This window comes from Panthera onca, chromosome D4 (assembly GCF_046562875.1).
Source record: "Panthera onca isolate mPanOnc1 chromosome D4, mPanOnc1 haplotype 2, whole genome shotgun sequence".
Classification (NCBI taxonomy): Eukaryota; Metazoa; Chordata; class Mammalia; order Carnivora; family Felidae; genus Panthera; species Panthera onca.
This window is the reverse complement of record NC_138351.1, coordinates 57,967,002-57,984,191: the sequence shown is the minus strand read 5'-3', so window position 1 is coordinate 57,984,191 and position 17,190 is coordinate 57,967,002. Positions and strand designations below refer to the sequence as shown.

At 39.6% G+C, this 17,190-nt stretch overlaps 1 protein-coding gene across 3 annotated transcripts in view; it reads right to left on the bottom strand.

Annotated features, from left to right (window-relative positions):
• The window catches only part of RUSC2 (RUN and SH3 domain containing 2), a 65,985-nt gene that overhangs the window by 24,936 nt on the left and 23,859 nt on the right, over positions 1 to 17,190 (bottom strand). The window contains exon 2 of one of the 3 annotated variants that reach the window (XM_060609389.3): positions 15,967 to 16,116. The exons of the other annotated variants lie outside the window; for them this stretch is intronic. The gene's annotated coding sequence lies outside the window, so the exon portion shown is untranslated. The remainder of the gene's footprint in view (positions 1 to 15,966; positions 16,117 to 17,190) is intronic. 3 annotated transcript variants of the gene reach the window in all.

Here is a 17,190-nt window from a genome sequence, read left to right as displayed (position 1 = left end):
TATTTCAAACTTTTTCATTATTATTAAATTTGTTATGGTGACTTGCGATCAGTGATCCTTAAAAAAATTTTTTTTAAGTTTATTATTTTGAGAGAGAGAGAGAGCATGTGCACGTGCATGTGAACAAGTAGGGGAGGAGCAGAGAGAAAGGCAGAGTAAGAATACCACATAGGCTCTGTGCTGTCAGCTCAGAACCCAACATGGGGCTTGATCTCATGAATAGTGAGATCATGACATAAGCTGAAATCAAGAGTCGGAAACTTAACCAACTGAGCCACCCAGGCACCCCATGAATAGTGATCCTTGATATAACTATTGTTAATTGTTTTGGGGCACCATGAACCATGCCCATAAAAGATAGTCAACTTAATAAATGTTGTGTGTGTTTTGACCGCTCCACTGTCTGGCTGCTCCCCTCCCTCTCTCCTTCCCCTTTGGGCTTCCTTATACCTTGAGACATAATAATATTGAAATTAGGCCAACCAATAACCCTACAGTGGCCTCAAAGTGTTCAAATGAAAGGAAGAGTTGCACATCTCTCACTTTAAATTAAAAGGTAGAAATGATTAAGCTTAGTGAGGAAGGCATGTTTATTTATTTTTATTTTTTTTAAATATGAAATTTATTGTCAAATTGGTTTCCATATAACACCCAGTGCTCATCCAAGGAAGGCGTGTTTAAAGCTGAGATAGGCCAAAAGCTGGGCCTCTGTGTCAAACACTTATCCAAGTTGTAAATGCAAAAGAAAGTTCTTGAAGGAAGTTAAAAGTGCTACTCTGCTAAACACATGAATCATAAGAAAGCAAAACAGCCTTACTATTGATATGGAGAAAGCTTCAGTGGTCTGGATAGAAGATCAAGCCAGCCACATTTCCTTAAGCCAAAGCCTAATCCACAGCAAGGTCCTAACTCTCTTTAATTCTGTGAAGGCTGAGAGAGGTGAGGAAACTACAGTAGAAAAGTTGGAAGCTAGCAGAAGTTGCTTCATGAGGTTCAAGGGAAGAGGCCATCTCCATGACATAAAGTTGCAAGGTGAAGCAGCAAGTGCTGATGTAGAGGCTGCAGCAAGTTATCCAGAAGAGCCAGCTGAGATCATTAACGGAGGCGGCTACATGAGACAACAGATTTTCAATGTAGACAAAACAGCCATATATTGGAAGAAGATGTCTTCTAGGACTTTCATAGCTAGAGAGAAGAAGTCAGTTCCTGGCTTCAAACTTCAAACGATAGGTTGACTCTCATTAGGGGCTAAGGCAGCTGGTGACTTTAAGTTGGAACCAGTCAGTGTTCATTCATATAGCATTCCAAAAATCCTAGGGCATTTAAGAATTATGCTAAATCTACTCTGTGCTCTGTAAATGGAACAAAGCCTGGATGACGGCACATCTGTTTACAACATGGTTTGCTGAGTATTTTAAGCCCACTGTTGAGGCCTACTGCTCAGAAAAAAAAGATTCCTTTCAAAATACCACTGCTCATTGACAAGGCACCTGGTCACCAAAGAGTTCTGATAGAGAGGTACAATGACATTAATGTTATTTTCAAGCCTGCTAACAAAACATCCACTCTGCAGCCCAGGGGTCGAGAAGTCATTTCAACTTTCAAGTCTTATTGTTTAAGAAATACCTTTCATCAGGCTCTAGTGCCATATATAGTGATTCCTTTGATGGATCTGGGCAAAGTTAATTGAAAATCTTCTGGAAAGGATTCACCACATCTGGTGCCATTAAGAACACTCATGATTTATGGGAAGAGTCAAAATATCAACATTAACAGGAGTTTGGAAGAAGCTGATTTCAACCCTAATGGATTACTTTGAGGGGTTCAAGACTACAGTGGAGGAAGTGAGTGCAGATGTGGTGGAAATAGCAAGGGAACTAGAATTAGAAGTGGAGCCTGAAGATGTGACTGAATTGCTATTACTGTCATGATAAGATTTTAATGGATGAGGAGTTGCTCCTTATGGATGAGCAAAGAAAGTGGTTTCTTGAGATGGAATCTACTCCTGGTGGAGATGCTGTGAAGACTGTTGAAATGACAGCAAAGGATTTAGAAATTACATAAACTTAGTTGATAAAGCAGTGTGGGGTTTGAGAGAATTGACTCTAATTTCAAAAGAAGTTCTACTGTGGGTGAAATGGTATGAAATGGCATTGAATGCTAGAGAAATTGTTTGTGAAAGAAAGAGTCAATAAATGTGGCAAACTTCATGGTCTTATTTTAAGAACTTGCCACAGTCACCCCAACCTTCAGCACCCACACCCTGATCAGTCAGGAGCCATCAACACTGAGGCAGGACCTTTCACCAGCAAAAAGATTACAACTCACTGAAAGCTAAGATGATGGTTAGCATTTTTTAGCAATAAAGTATTTTTAAATTAAGGCATACACATTTTTTAAGACATAATGCTATGGCACACTTCACAGACTATAGTATAGTATAATTGTAACTCTTATATGCACTGGGAAACCAAAATAGTCATTTGACTTGCTTTATTGCAATATTCACTTTATTGCAGTGATCTGGAACAGAACCCACAATATCCCTGAGGTATGGCTGTACTTCCCTCTTCCCTGAAACAGACCTCAAAGTGGGTTGGATAAGGAGTTTTAGTGTAGGGCAAAGCCAATCCCCATGACCAAGCATAGAGTTCTAGCTTCTTACTATAAGAGCTCGAGGGCCATGGTCTTTGTCCCTGAGATTTCTGTGAGGCTAAGCCATGCATTGTACTGGACAGCCACTACTTAGGAAATGTTTGTAGTTGCCTATGGAAGGTGGCAGCTTTCACATTTTAAGTGCTTGGCTTACTTCACCACACCATCACCTATCTTCTACCCACCACTGCCAAAGATCTATAGTGTTTTTGATGAAAGATCAAATTATTTTCCGGTTAGAAACAAAATACAAATATTGTCACATTATAAACCCCAACTGGCTCCTAATTAGTATTCTCACCCGCAATTTACCTTCCAGTACTACCAGATTCATCTCCTTAAAGTACCATCTTTCTTCCATATGTCACTCCTTCTACCTCTTTTAATGGTTTCCCATTATCCAGAGAATTAAGTTCAAACTCATTTTGGCTTTCAAGGTCCTCCATCTTTGCTATCTATCTACTCCCTCTCTATACAACCCTACTTCCCATACTTCATCATGTAGTCCTTCAAACCTGTTTCACTATCCATTTCCTTTTTTTTAATTAATTAATTTATTTAAATGTTTATTTTCAAGAGAGAGAGACAGAGCATGAGAGGGGGAGAGGCAGAGGGAGGGGGAGACACAGAATCCAAAGCAGGCTCCAGGCTCTGAGCTGTCAGCACAGAGACCAACGTGGGGCTTGAACCCAGAAACTGTGAGATCATGACCTGAGCCAAAGTTAGATGCTTAACCAACTGAGCCACCCAGGCGCCCCTATTTTTTTTATTTTTAAATATAATTTATTGTCAAATTGGCTAACAAAAAGTGTTTACAGTGCACTCTTGGTTTTGGGGGTAGATTCTCATGATTCATCGCTTACATACAACACCCAGTGCTCATCCCAACATGTGCCTTCCTCAATGTCCACCACCCATTTTCCCCTCTCCTCTCCCCCCTCTCCCATCAACCCTCAGTTTGTTCTCTGTATATAAGAGTCTCTTATGGTTTGCCTCCCTCCCTCTCTGTAACTATTTTTTCCCCTTCCCTTCCCCCATGGTCTTAAGTTTCTCAAGTTCCACATATGAGTGAAAACATATGATATCTGTCTTTCTCTGACTGACTTATTTCACTTAGCATAATACCCTCCAGTTCCATCCATGTTGCTGCAAATGGCAGGATTTCATTCTTTGTCATTGCCAAGTAGTATTCCCATAATCTCATTTCCACTCTGCTGCCTTTGTTCAGATTCTCCTACCTGTTACACTTGGATCTCTACTCAGAATTATTCAGAATCTACAAGGCTCAGATCAACTCATCCGCCAAGTCTTCACTGATCAGCCCAGAGCCAGAAATGATCTGTCTTCTGAACCTATGGCTACAGGCTGTGAGTTTTACAGACAGGAAAAGAACCCCACAAAACTCAGTAAATCAATATGGGATTGCCAATTTCTTACATTGCCAAGTAGCATCATTAAAAAACAAAATAGGGGTGCCTGGGTAGCTCAGTTGGTTAAGTGACCGGCTCTTGATTTCAGCTCAGGTCATGATCTCGTGGTTTGTGCTTTGCACTGACAGTGCAGAGCCTGCTTGGGATTCTCTTTCTCTCCCTCTCTTTGCCCCTGCCATGCTCTCTCTTTCTCAAAATAAATAAATAAACTTAAAAAAAACCTTTGCATCAACTATCATCATTTCATAAAAATAAGCATATCATTACTTTTCTCATTTCATTGCATACTGCTGCAAAATTCATGAAAAAGTAGCATTAGTTCACAAACAGTTTTGATTAAGTAAATCATTTGTCTTTTCATGTGTTTATTGTTCTTTTTTTCATATCCACTTTAATGTCTCTTTTAACTGCAAAGTCCAAGTTAAATTCATCTTTGCCCAATATCCAGCGTATAAGACAGAATTTTTATTTTGTGTTTCCCACAAAACCTAGCACAGTGCTTGGGCAGATAGAAAATGGTGAGTCCAAGTCTTGTTGAACATGAGTAGTATAAAAAAAGATGAGCCTTGAGTGTAAATGAGAGTGAGCAATAGACAGATCTGACTCAAATGGCTTAGAAGAGAAGACCCCTGTTTCATGTGGGGGTAAAAAAGATCTGTTAAAAGAAAGCTTTAAAAAAAAAAAGGAGTAATTCTTCATAACCTTGAGTCAGGCAATATATTCTTAGACACAATGCCAAAAGTACAAGTGACAAAAGAAAACATAAAGTGGACTTCATAAGAATTTAAAGCTTTTGTGCTTCAAAGGATACAATCAAGATAGTGAAAAGACAACCCACAGAATGGGAGCAAATATTTGCAAATCATATTTCTTTCTCTTTTTTAAAGTTTTATTTATTTATTTTGAGAGGAAGGGAGAGAGAGAGCGAGAGAAAGAACACGAGCAAGGTTGGGGCAGAGAGAGGGAGAGAGAGAATCCCAAGCAGGCTTTGTGCCGGCAGCGCACAAGCCCCAATGAGGGGCTTGAACTCATAAACTGTGAGATCATGACCTGAGCTGAAACCAAGAGTCAGATGCTTTACCCAACTGAAACACCCAGGCACTTTTGCAAATCATATTTCTGATAAGAGATTTCTATCCAGAATATATAAAGAACTCTTAACAACTCAATAATAAAAAGATCTATAACTCAATTAAAAAATGGACAAAGGATTTGAATAGATATTTCTCCAAATAAGACATAAAAATCATCAATAAGCACATGAAAAGAATTCCAATGTCATTTGTTATTAGGGAAGTGCAAATCAAAACTAAAATGAAATACCACTTCACCCTTCTAGAATGGCTAAAATCTAAAAGACAGACAATAACAAGTATTGATGATAATGTGGAGAAATCAGAACCCTTATACATGGCTGGGAGGATTGTAAAATGGTGCAATCACTTTGGAAAACAGTCTGGAAGTTCCTTAAAATGTGAAATATAGAGTTACCATATGACCCAGAAATTCTACTCCTAGAGATATTCCCAAAAGAAATGAAAACAAAAATTCACACAAAAGCTTGTATACAAATATTCACAGCATTATTCATGATAGCCAAAAAGTGGGAACAACCAAGTGTCTTTCAATAGATGAATGGATAAGTAAAATGTGATATGTTCATAAAATGGAATATTATTCAACAAAAAAAGGAATGAAGTACTGAAACATGTTACAACATAGATGAACCTTGAAAACATTACTCTAAGTGGAAGAAGCCAAATATGGAAGGTCACATATGATTTGACTGCATTTATATGAAATGTCCAGATTAGGCAAATCTACGGAGACAAAAAGTAGGCTAGTGGCTGACAGGGACTTGGGGAACGGGGAAAATAGGGAGTGACTGTTAACAGGTATGGGATTTCTTTGTGGGATGATGCAAATGTTTTAAAATTAGATTGTGGTGATAGTTGCTCAACTCTGTGAATATGCTAAAAACAACTAAACTGTATACTTTAACTGGTGAAACATGGTACATCAATTATATCTCCAGTAATCTGTTAAAAGGAGTAAGCTGCAGCAGCAATGAACAGTGTTGCTCAGCTCCACAGAGACAGAAGTCTTTGAAGTCTCTGCAACTGGGTAAGGGTGATGGAATTTCAGGTATACAGAAAGCAGAGGCATTTCTGGCATCACTGGCATGTCAACCCAAGGACCTGAGACAATACCCTCTTTCTCCTGTTTTTTTCAACACAAAAATTCTTAAAAGAATAGATTATGTTGGGGCGCCTGGGTGGGACTTTGGCTCAGGTCATGATCTCACCACTTGGCTCATGGGCCCACATTGGGCTCTGTGCTGACAGCTCAGAGCCTGGAGCCTGCTTCGGATTCTGTGTCTCCCTCTCTCTCTGCCCCTCCCCCACTTGCACTCTGTCTCTCTCTCTCAAAAAAATAAAAAGAATAGATTATGTTAACTTTATTTTCTCCCTAACCATTTCTTAACTACCTAAAGTCTGTCTGTCTTGTAATACTTGGTCTGAAATAGTTTAATTTTGAACTTACATTATTTAAACTTTTTTATTTGGCTATTTTCTCCTATTAAAACCCTCTTTTCCCTTTGGCTTTAATCTTCCTAGTTCTTCCTCTTAGATCATTCTTCATGGTTTAATAAACCAATACCTGGCACACTTTTAAATGTAGACTTATAGTCAAATATACTCAAATTTAAAAATTTTACAAATAATGAAAAATAATGTAGATTTACAGCAAGGCTCAGATGTGAAGTCTTTTCAACTTGAGAAGTATTTGGCCCTTCCCATTATGCCACTGATTTCCAAATCTTACATTCTTCCAGAACTTCCAGAATCAAATCTCTATTGCCTATTAGACACTTTACCATTACCTCAAATTCGACACATCTAACTAAAGTCAAACTGATTTTTCTATTTCAAATCAGCCTTCTTTGGACTATCAGTAACAAACACAAGCTTGAAAACACTAAGAGTTATCTGGACTCTCTCTACATTCAATCACCAAGTCATGCCGAATCTTTTTTCAAATATTTTCGGCATTGATCTAATAATTTATTGTGCTTTACTATATTCCAACTATTATGCTAAGCACTAACTTACATTATCTCATTTAATCCATATAACCACTCTCTAAGCTAAGTATTATTATGTCTATTTTATGGATGAGAAATGAGGTTCAGGGATATTAAAAATCTTCCTAAGATAACTCAGTCAGTAAATATCTGATCTGAGATTCAGATAAAGAAATGTCTGATTCTAAAGTCAGTGTTCTTATTAACCACTTGTTATATTGCCTCTCAAATTCCCACTCTTACTCCCAATCTTTCTAATTCAGATCTGCATTACCTCTCCTTTGAATTATTATATACTTTTTCTACCAGTTTCATGCTTTCTAGTGCTTTCATTCCGTCTCTTTCCTCCCAGCTATCCTATTTAATGACACAAGATTAATCTTCCCAAAGCACAGCCTTCAATATATCACCTTATTACTAAAAAGTCTTCAATGGCTCCTTACTGCCTACAGGATAATCCAAATTCCTTAATGTGACATTCAAAATTCCTTCCTACTTATCGAACCATGTTCCATTACATGCCAAATTTATTCTGAATTCTGAGTTTTGGCTTACTCCACTAGGAAGACATCTGGAATACTCTCTCCCTATTTCTCTTTTCTTTTCTTTTCTTTTCTTTTCAAGGACCTAGCTCAAAGCCTACCATGTCTGGAAGCTTTTCTTTCTTCTCCTCCTCCTCCTCCCTTTCCTCCTCCTCCTCCTTTTTTTTTTTTTATTTAGATCCTCTTTAATTCTTAATTCTTTTTTTTTCAATATATGAAATTTTTGTCAAATTGGTTTCCATACAACACCCAGTGCTCATCCCAAAAGGTGCCCTCCTCAATACCCATCACCCTTCTTCTTCTTTTTAAAATGTTTATTTTTGAGAGAGAGAGAAAGAGAGAGAAAGTGTGAGCAGGGGAGAGGCAGAGAGAGAGAGAGAGAGAGAGAGAGAGAGAGAGAGAGAGAGAGAATCTGAAGCAGGCTCCAGGCTCTGAGCTGTCAGCACAGAGCCTAACGCAAGGCTTGAACCCATGAGGAGTTGAGAGATGGATCATGAACTGAGCCGAAGTCAGGCACTCAACCAACTGAGCCACCCAGGTGCCCTGGAAGCTTTTCTTAATCACAGGAATTTTCTCTTGAACTTCAATACCAATCGTCTGCACAACTCATTTGGTACCAAACCTTGGCCAGTTTATTTTGTTATTTATCTCTTCATGACAGCACATTTTTGCAGTGTGGGGCTGTGTCTTATATCTTGATAGGTAATTATTAGCACAAAACCTTGGAACTTAGTAGGGCATCACCAATGTGTATTTGATAAAGCTACTGGATGGCAAGCCCAGCAGGCTAGCTAGACTCAAGATAACTTTTGGGAGCTTAGCTTAGCCTGAGAACAGCACATCTGATGAGAAGGAGGAGAGGAAGGAAGGAAGGAAGATAAAAACCAAAAAGCTGAGACTTAATAAAAAAATTCTCAGTGCCAAGATCTTAAACTCTTAACCCCTCATTTCTCTCCATTTTCATACCACGGATGGAAAGATGACTAAACAGCTGTGTCTTCAGTCAGCACTTCCCTACCATTTATTCCCAGTCATGATCTTAGACCATATGTTGCAAAGTGACAGCGTGACAGTCACATCTTGTGTGTCAATAGGTTTTATGTCGCTTGCACAGTAAAAATGCCACCATAAGAACAAAAATTTTGGAGGGGCACCTGGGTGGCTCAGTTGGTTGGGCGACTGACTTTGGCTGAGGTCATGATCTTGCAGTTCATGAGTTCGAGCCCCACATCAGGCTTGCTGCTGTCAGCCTGACAGCACAGAGACCACCTCAGATCCTCTTTTCTCCTATGTACCTCCCCCACTTGTGCTCTCCCAAACATAAATAAATATTAAAAATAAAAAAATAAATATATAAAAATTTTGGAGAGTTCTAAAAAAAAAAAAAATTAAAAAAAAATCTGGATTTCAGTTTGTCTTGCTTGAAAAAACTGACCATGTATCAGGCCCTCATTTCCAGATAGTAACAACTGGCTGGAATTGAGAAGTGGCTGCCCTCATATGATAGGCATGTGCCCTTCCGTTTGACATGTTCCCATCACTCCTCATGGAGTTTTGTAACTAGCCAGGTTCACTTTATTCATTTGCATTTTGCATTATTTTCCTTGATCCTATAAAGCATTTGAGATTGCAACCCTTGCCCAGAATAACAGGTATGCTTTCTCTTTCTGTCCTCAACCCCAGATTTACCTGACATTTCCACAATCATGTTCACTGCAGTATTACTTGCAACAGCAAAAAATTAAAAAAAAAAAATTCTAAATATCAAATTCTTTTGGATATTTATGAAGGCTAGTATAGAAAAAGGCTTAAAAGCTAATAAAAAAAAGTAGGATATCAAATTGTATACAGTAACTTCTGCTTCCTGAATATGGTGAACAAGATATTAAGGGAGACCCTTCTACTGCAAAAAACCTAGATCCTATATAACATACACCTTTTAAAGCATTTTAGGACTCAGGTAAACAGAAGAAATCTCTAAGGCTACTCCTCCTATCCCCCCAAAAGGAGAAAAATCATGAGCTGTGGAGTAAGCAAGGAGGAGGGCCAGGGTTCCTTGTGGGCCAGTTCCCAAAACATTCTAATTGTGGTCAGAATGACAAGCCTTTGGACAACTAAAAGGTGAGGGAGTTAAACCTGAGACTCCTACATTAAGCTGAGACCTTTGAAGTATGTTCAAGTGATCCAGGGATGGTGGTTCCCCCCAACTTTTGGGAGAAGCAGATATATATTTTCACTGGAGGAAACTACCTCAGCTTAAGCAGACAGGATTCTCAAAATTAAAAAACAAACAAAAATTAGTTAATATCAAAGATCACAAATATACATGGAAGCACCATATATGAATAACAGAGAAAAGTAACAGATTTAAACTGCAAGGACTGCAGATATTAAAAATGTCAGATACAGAATACAAATCAGCTATGTGTGAAATGTTTTAAATAAAGGATGAAATCTCAAAGATAACCAAGTAGCAAGAGATTATTAGAAAGTCTAGGGATGGTGAAAATAAAACGTATATGAATATAACCACTGGCTACTAAGCATTCCTATTCCTGGGCCAGGCTGTTTTATGGGGAATCACTATGGTAAAAAAAAAAAAGGATATGAAGGCTAATGGGAGATACATTATACACCCCACTACAGAGGTGAACAGTAGCCTACTCAAAACAGTGTGTGAAAGTGCTCCATAAACTATAGTGTTTTTATAGAAATGTAAAGCATTGCTATTACTCTTTAAAAATGCTAGCATCCATTGATGATTTTTGTCTGAATCAGCTATTATTCTTTCTACGTTTATTAGCTGGCATTCTAATACAAGAACAATTTCTTTTCTTTCTCCCTCCCTCCCTCCCTTTCTTCCTTTGGTATCAGTATAGACTCTTGTAGACTCCTGGGCTCTTTTCTTTTCTTTCTTTTCTTTTCTTTTCTTTTCTTTCTTTCTTTCTTTTTCTTTCTTTCTTTCTTTCTTTTTTAATTGAATGGGTCATAATCCACTGTTGGTATTACTGATTTTGATGCTCAGATTGTCCCATATTTGGCACTATTTGACTTTTTTTCATTGTGAAGACCTTTACTGCTGTGTATAAACTTTTAAAAATTGACTATTTATTTTGGAATAATTTTCAATTTTAGAAAGTTATTTATTTTGAAATAATATTTGAACCATCAAAGATAGTTCAGAGAGTTCCTGAATGTCCTCCAACCAGTTCCTATTACCATTTTACATAATCCTTGTACATTTGTCAAAACAAAGACATTAACATTGTACACATTACCATTAACTAGATTTGCAGACTATTTGGATTTTGCCAGTTTTCCTACTAACGTACATTTTCTCTTATTTGGATTTTTATTTTTATTTATTTTTAAGTTTATTTATTTTGAGAGAGAGAGAGAGAAAGAGAGTGTGCACGACGGGAGGAGGGGCAGAGAGAGGGAGAGAGAGAATCACAAGCAGCCTCTGCACTGTTGGCACGGACCCCGATCCAGGGCTCAAACCCACAAACCGTGAGATCATGACCTGAGACAAAATCAAGAGTCGGACACTCAACCGACTGAGCCACCAATGTGCCCCTGTTGTTTGGCTTTTTAAAAAACTAAATGTATATATAACTTTCATAAAACACGTTAGTTAAAAAAAAAAAATAAAGCCAAACCAAAAAAATAAAGAATCCTAAAAAAGATATTCAGATGTGTTTATATTGAGATAAATAGCATGGATATTATTGTTAAGTATAGCTCAGTGAAGAAAAAAGATCTGCATTTTCCACAATCAAGACACTGAGTAGTTGTGGAAACTATCCAGGCAGGTAATTTTTAGTGAAAGCAAGCAGTATTAAAAAATAGATAAGACTATGTGATCCTAGTAGACTTCTGTTCCCAGTCTTTCCCAATAATTTCTTTGCTTAGCTTTCACCTCAGGAAACTCTTCTTTGGAAAACAACAGGAGTACATTTGTTTGTGTTGACCTAGGTCAGATATCCTGTACACCAAAAACAACCTATAGTAGGTAACACCTCTGGCCATGTTTTTACCACAAATTGTAGACTGATTTCAGTAGGAAAAGTCAGAAGTGCTCAAATCATAACAAATCAAATAAACTCTGAGATACTATAGTAGCCTTCCTTTATCTGCAGGGGCTATGTTCCAAGACCCCTGGTGGATGTCTAAAACCACGGAGGGCACTGAACCCTATATATACTATGTTTTTTTCCTATACATACATACATGTGGTAGTTTAATTTATAAATTAGGCATAGCAAGAGATTAACAGCAATAACTTACAATAAAACAGAACAATTTTATTTAACACTATACTATAATAAAAGTTATGTGGATACGGTCTTTCTTAAAATATCTCATTGTACTGCACTCACCCTTCTTGTGATGATGTGAGATGATAAAATGCCTCTGTGAGAAGATGAAGGGAGATGAATGACATAGGCATTGTGATGTTGTGCTAGGTTACTGACCCTTTGACAACTGTCGGAAGGAGGATCTGCTTCCAGAGGGACCATGGTTGAATGTGCACGGGTTAACTGAAACCGTGGAAAGTGAAACTGTGGATGACTACTGTATACTTCTCTCTGATCTAGAAGCATTCCGAGGCTATTAATTAATATCATGTGAAGAGTTAGTCAATCAATCAAGCAAGCAATCAACCCACAAGCATCCTACTGTGAAGCACTGTGCTGGAAGTTCAGGGGTAAAAGCCCAACTTGAGGGTCTCCTAATTTTGTTAAAACCATTGCCAACATGTCTGTGGAGAAGGCTAAGGCAGCAAGAAAGACATTTCAGGATAAGTGTTAAAGCAGTGGTTTCAAATTTTTTTAGTCCTAATACATAAAACAGAGCTACTCTGGTTGAAACAGGGGAGGCCTAGAGCTCCATACACTCCAAATCCCTCTCTCCACTGTGGGGGTCCCCAAAGGCACTTCTAGGAGAGCCTGTGGGTTAGCGGGAGAAATTTTGAAAACCTCTAGGCAAAGGCAAAGGCAAAGGCAAAGGCAAGACTGTCCAACATGTTTTGTTGGGTTGGGGAAATGGAGAGTGAAACAAATGATTAACTGATAGAAATCATCTCTTCTCTCTTTCTTCATGGCTCCCAAATCAAAGAGGTGTGGAAAATAATAGGTGCGCTAATAGCAGAGTTACTTCTGAGGGCAAAAATGAATTTTCTACATTAATTCAGGAAAATCAATTTGTGTCACTACCCTCCATACCTGCCAAGATCCTATGTCTTTATAGGCCTTGAGATTTTTAAAAAAATATTTATTTATTTTTAAAGGAGAGAGAGAGAGTATGAGCAGGGGCGGGGGCAGAGAGAGAGAGAGGAAAACACAGAATCCGAAGAAGGCTCCAGGCTCTGAGCTGTCAGCACAGAGCCCGATGTGGGGCTCGAACCCATGAACTGTGAGATCATGACCTGAGCCAAAGTCAGACGCTCAACCGAGTCATCCAGGCGCCCCTAAAGGCCTTGAGATTTGATGGAGATTTTGAATTTCTTACAAGATAACTGCTTCTCTTTGAAATGTGTGAGAGATGCTGAAAGAATTTGGAGATTGAAGAACTGGTGGTAATAGTGATACCCAAGGGTGTCTGCATGGAGTTACAAGGAAAGAATAAACAGAATGTTAGATGCTTAAGAGCACCTGGCTATGGCATCAGGAGTCCAATTCCACAAATGAAATAGCAGCCAATAATACCCAGAGCTCATCTGTCTTTCCTCCTGGTTACATGTAGCTGCTCCTAACTGAGGAGGCCACTGCTCTGAACTGATATTATGTTATTTTGGATTCCAAATGAGACCAGCTAGCATGCTGGGAGTGTGTTGGAAGAGGCCTGAAGGGTTGTCCCAGACACACCCAACTGCTTCCTTATGAGGACTCCCTAATATAGAATCCTCTTTCTAAGCACAGAGCTTTGCTTTGCTTTCAGCTTCTCAAATATGTCACAGAAAGGTTCAGCTCAAAGTGCACTCCCTAAAGTCAAATACAAACACTATACAAAAGGCATGGCTCTGAAGTAGAATGGGCTCTTTCCTAGGACTACCTGGTATGGGTAGATCTTCTTTTCCTCAAGTCTGTCTTCCCTTGTGACCTGGAAATATGCAGGCATCTTTATTTAATGTAATCAAAGTAGCTGACAGAATATCCAGGTGGAACCTGGTGGAACCCCTAATAAGCCTAAGCCTTCACCTCTCAGGCTCAGCTGTACCTGAAGCTCCCAAGGCTCCAATTCAATGAATGGAGATTGTAGCACTGGGAATTATAGCTAGGAAAAGAATAAACTAGAAGCCACTGACCCTCACTGAACTATAAAGGGTTGCTTTCCTTTATTCCTTACAAATCCGGTAATAATAAACCTAGTTGTCCCAGAGTCTTTCTCTGCTCAAAAGAGATTATACCTAGTAAAAAAAAAATTCTTCTTTTCTACTCATTCAGCCATCAAGAGTATAGCTTTCTCTAGTAGGTCAACTATTTGATTCCTTCCTTAGTTCAACTCATAGCACCTGTTTGGAGGCAGCAGGCTGAATCACATGACCTCTTAAGGTTCCTTTAAGCTCTAATTACAAATGAAGCCAAATTAAAACCTGGAGCCCAAGGAAAGGTTCCTATGCAGAGTGCTAGTTAACGTCCTTCCACTCACCGTCTTCTTGCCTTTCAACAAAAATACACAGACACACATGCACACCCACACTTCCAGGTGCCTGGCTTCTAATTGCTACAGTTAGAAGTCTCCAGAGATTGAGAATTTGCTATAAATCCTATCTCTTCAGAGGATGTAGGTTGGAGAGAGAGAAGACAACTATAGAGAATTAGGAAAGATTTAGCTCCTACCTTGACAGACCAAGTTCTTCAGCTGAGGGTATGGAGGAGGAAGATGGAGAGATTAAGCCTTCCAATTCTGGGTGTAGGTGAGCAGCAAAGGGAGGAGTAAACCACCAAGACCAGAGACAGTGTGCCAGATGTGGGTAGTCCTAGGCCCAGCTCGGGGTGCTCTGTTAGGAGGACAGCTCTCAAGTGTGTATTTGCAGCAGCAAGTTGGCTGGGACAAAAAAGGCCCAATGTGGTCAACCCCTTGTTTTTTCTTTAGCTGTTCCTTTTGGCCCCTAGGCTCCAGAAAACAAGGCCAGAGTGTTCTCCGCTTCCCCTCCCCCAAGGCAGTGGACTGAGGCACGCAGGCTGGTAAGCTGCTATCCTATCAGTCTATCAAAAGCTGTAAATAAAAGGCCACAAGTGCACAGTGAAGTAGACTATGAGAAGAATCTAGATTGAATTACACAAGCCAGTTGTGGAGAAAGGGTGGGGGAGATAGGAGAAAGAAGAGACAGAAGTCTAGCTGCCCTTCAAGGAAATATTATCATCCAAGCACACGCCTCCCTCAGCATGACTGCTAGAAGCCATCAAAGCATTGCTCCCCTAGGGAACCAGGCTCCAGTCTGGCCTTTTTCTCAGCAGAGGGGTCCTAGTTTCTGAGAATTCTCCATGAGACTCAAAGCCTTTTCCCAGAGGTGACTTACCTTCTGATAGACTTTAGAAAATAGTCTCTTCAGTCCAGCTTACCATGCTTGGTAAGAGCACCAGGACTGCTTCAATAGCAGGTGGCAGCAAAGACCATTTCTCTGTATCAGATACTGTATTTGCTTTAGTTATAAGACTAAGATGAAAATAAATTGATGTATACTTAAAAAAATGTCTAAAGCAGGTGGCTAAGGTCTGGCCTGAGTCCTGAGTATTCAGGAGCCTCAGTTCTGTAATGATTCAGAGCATGGATTTTGGTGTTGACAGTTCTGGATTCAAATGTGACACACTACTTGCTAGCTGTGGACTTTGGGAAGTTACTCAACTTCACCAAACTTCAGCTTCCTCATTTGTAAAACTGTCATATCTTCCTTCAAAGGCTTGAGGTAGAATTAAATAAGATATTGCATGTAAAGCGCCTGACACAAGATATGTGCTCAGTCATGGTCATTATTATTATTATATTTTTGGCAGATGATCAATGGAACCTTTCTTCTCTTCTTTCCCAATTTTCCAGAAAATCTAAAGGCTCCAGGTCTAGGGAACTGGTAGGCAAAACCTCTTTAAAATATTGAAAGGAAATGGAAAGAGTTATGTTGTTTTTTTCCCCTCCACTGCATTAGAACTGAATCAGTCAGCCTGTGCTGATTATACTCTGGACTGGCAGTCTGGCCCTGGGAGCCTAAGGCTCTCCTAAACCAAAGATACTATTCCATCTCTAGTATTACCTGTTGTGGGGCATGCTCCCAGACTGATGGTGCTTCTCCAGGGGCCCCAGATCAGATCCCAGTAGATGTAGGAAAGAAACAGTCTGATCCCAGGCTGGGAGGATAGGTCTGTCCAGGCTGTTGTCTGCCCATCACAGCTGCATATGAGGCCTATGGGTTAATAATAGCAACTCTGATGCCAATGGATTAAGACAGCACTGTAGGAGGTGTTTATTTTTACACTCTGGCGTCAGTATCAAGTTCTACTGGTTACTGCCCAAATCTAGGACAGCTTCCTGCTATAAGAGTGGCCTCAGGCTTCTCCAGGATGCTAAGTTGGATTCTGAGGGAAGCGAGCCTTGTTGAAAACAGTTCAGAATTCACAGGGGACAGGGAAGGGGAAAGGGAACAAACAGACCTGTCATGTGTCCAGCTGTCTGGTCCCAAATCTCTGGGACCAGGAGAATTTCAGTTGAGAGCTGTTCTTTATAGCATTCTCCAGAGTCAGGTAGGCCCTGGACAAGAGACCTAATACACTGTTTTGGAAGGGTGTACACATACATACACATACAAACAAGCTGCACTGAAATGATCTGAATAATGACAAAGATCAAGAAAAGACTTCTCTCAGCTAACCAGAAGCTTGGCCTTATCAATCACAAGTTCCAGATTAGCGCAGTGAGTGCTGACATTACAAGACAAAGATATCTAAAACAAAATATGGTTAGGCTCGTCCTTAATTGATTTGCATAGTGTCTTTAGCAGGTAGATCAAATCCCTTGAAAATTTATTTGGCCAAAGCTCTTCCTAGACATAACACAACAGGATAGAAACACCAAGAAACCAGCCCTCATCTTTCTGGCCTAGAGCCAGTGCCCAGAAAATCTTTCCTGAAAACTTCTTTATCCCTCAGGGCCTATAGATTGGGGTCCCAGGGATCTTGCACTTTGACTACAGTATCTAGAACTCTGTGGATAGATATCCCACTCATCTCCCTGAAAGGCAGCTCCTAACACAGATTCATCTTGTTCTATTAGGCAGACAGGGATGTGAAAAGGTTGACAGCTGGACAGATGATGTAAATAACCTACTAAGGGGCCGTGTGCACAGCAGACTGCTGTGGAATGACAAAAATGTACCACACATTAGGTAGGAATGCTGAAGTGCAAAGAAAGCAGCCAATCAGCCAAGCTCACGGTAACAGTGACTCCATCATCTTCCTGCCTGTGGCTGACTCATAACCGT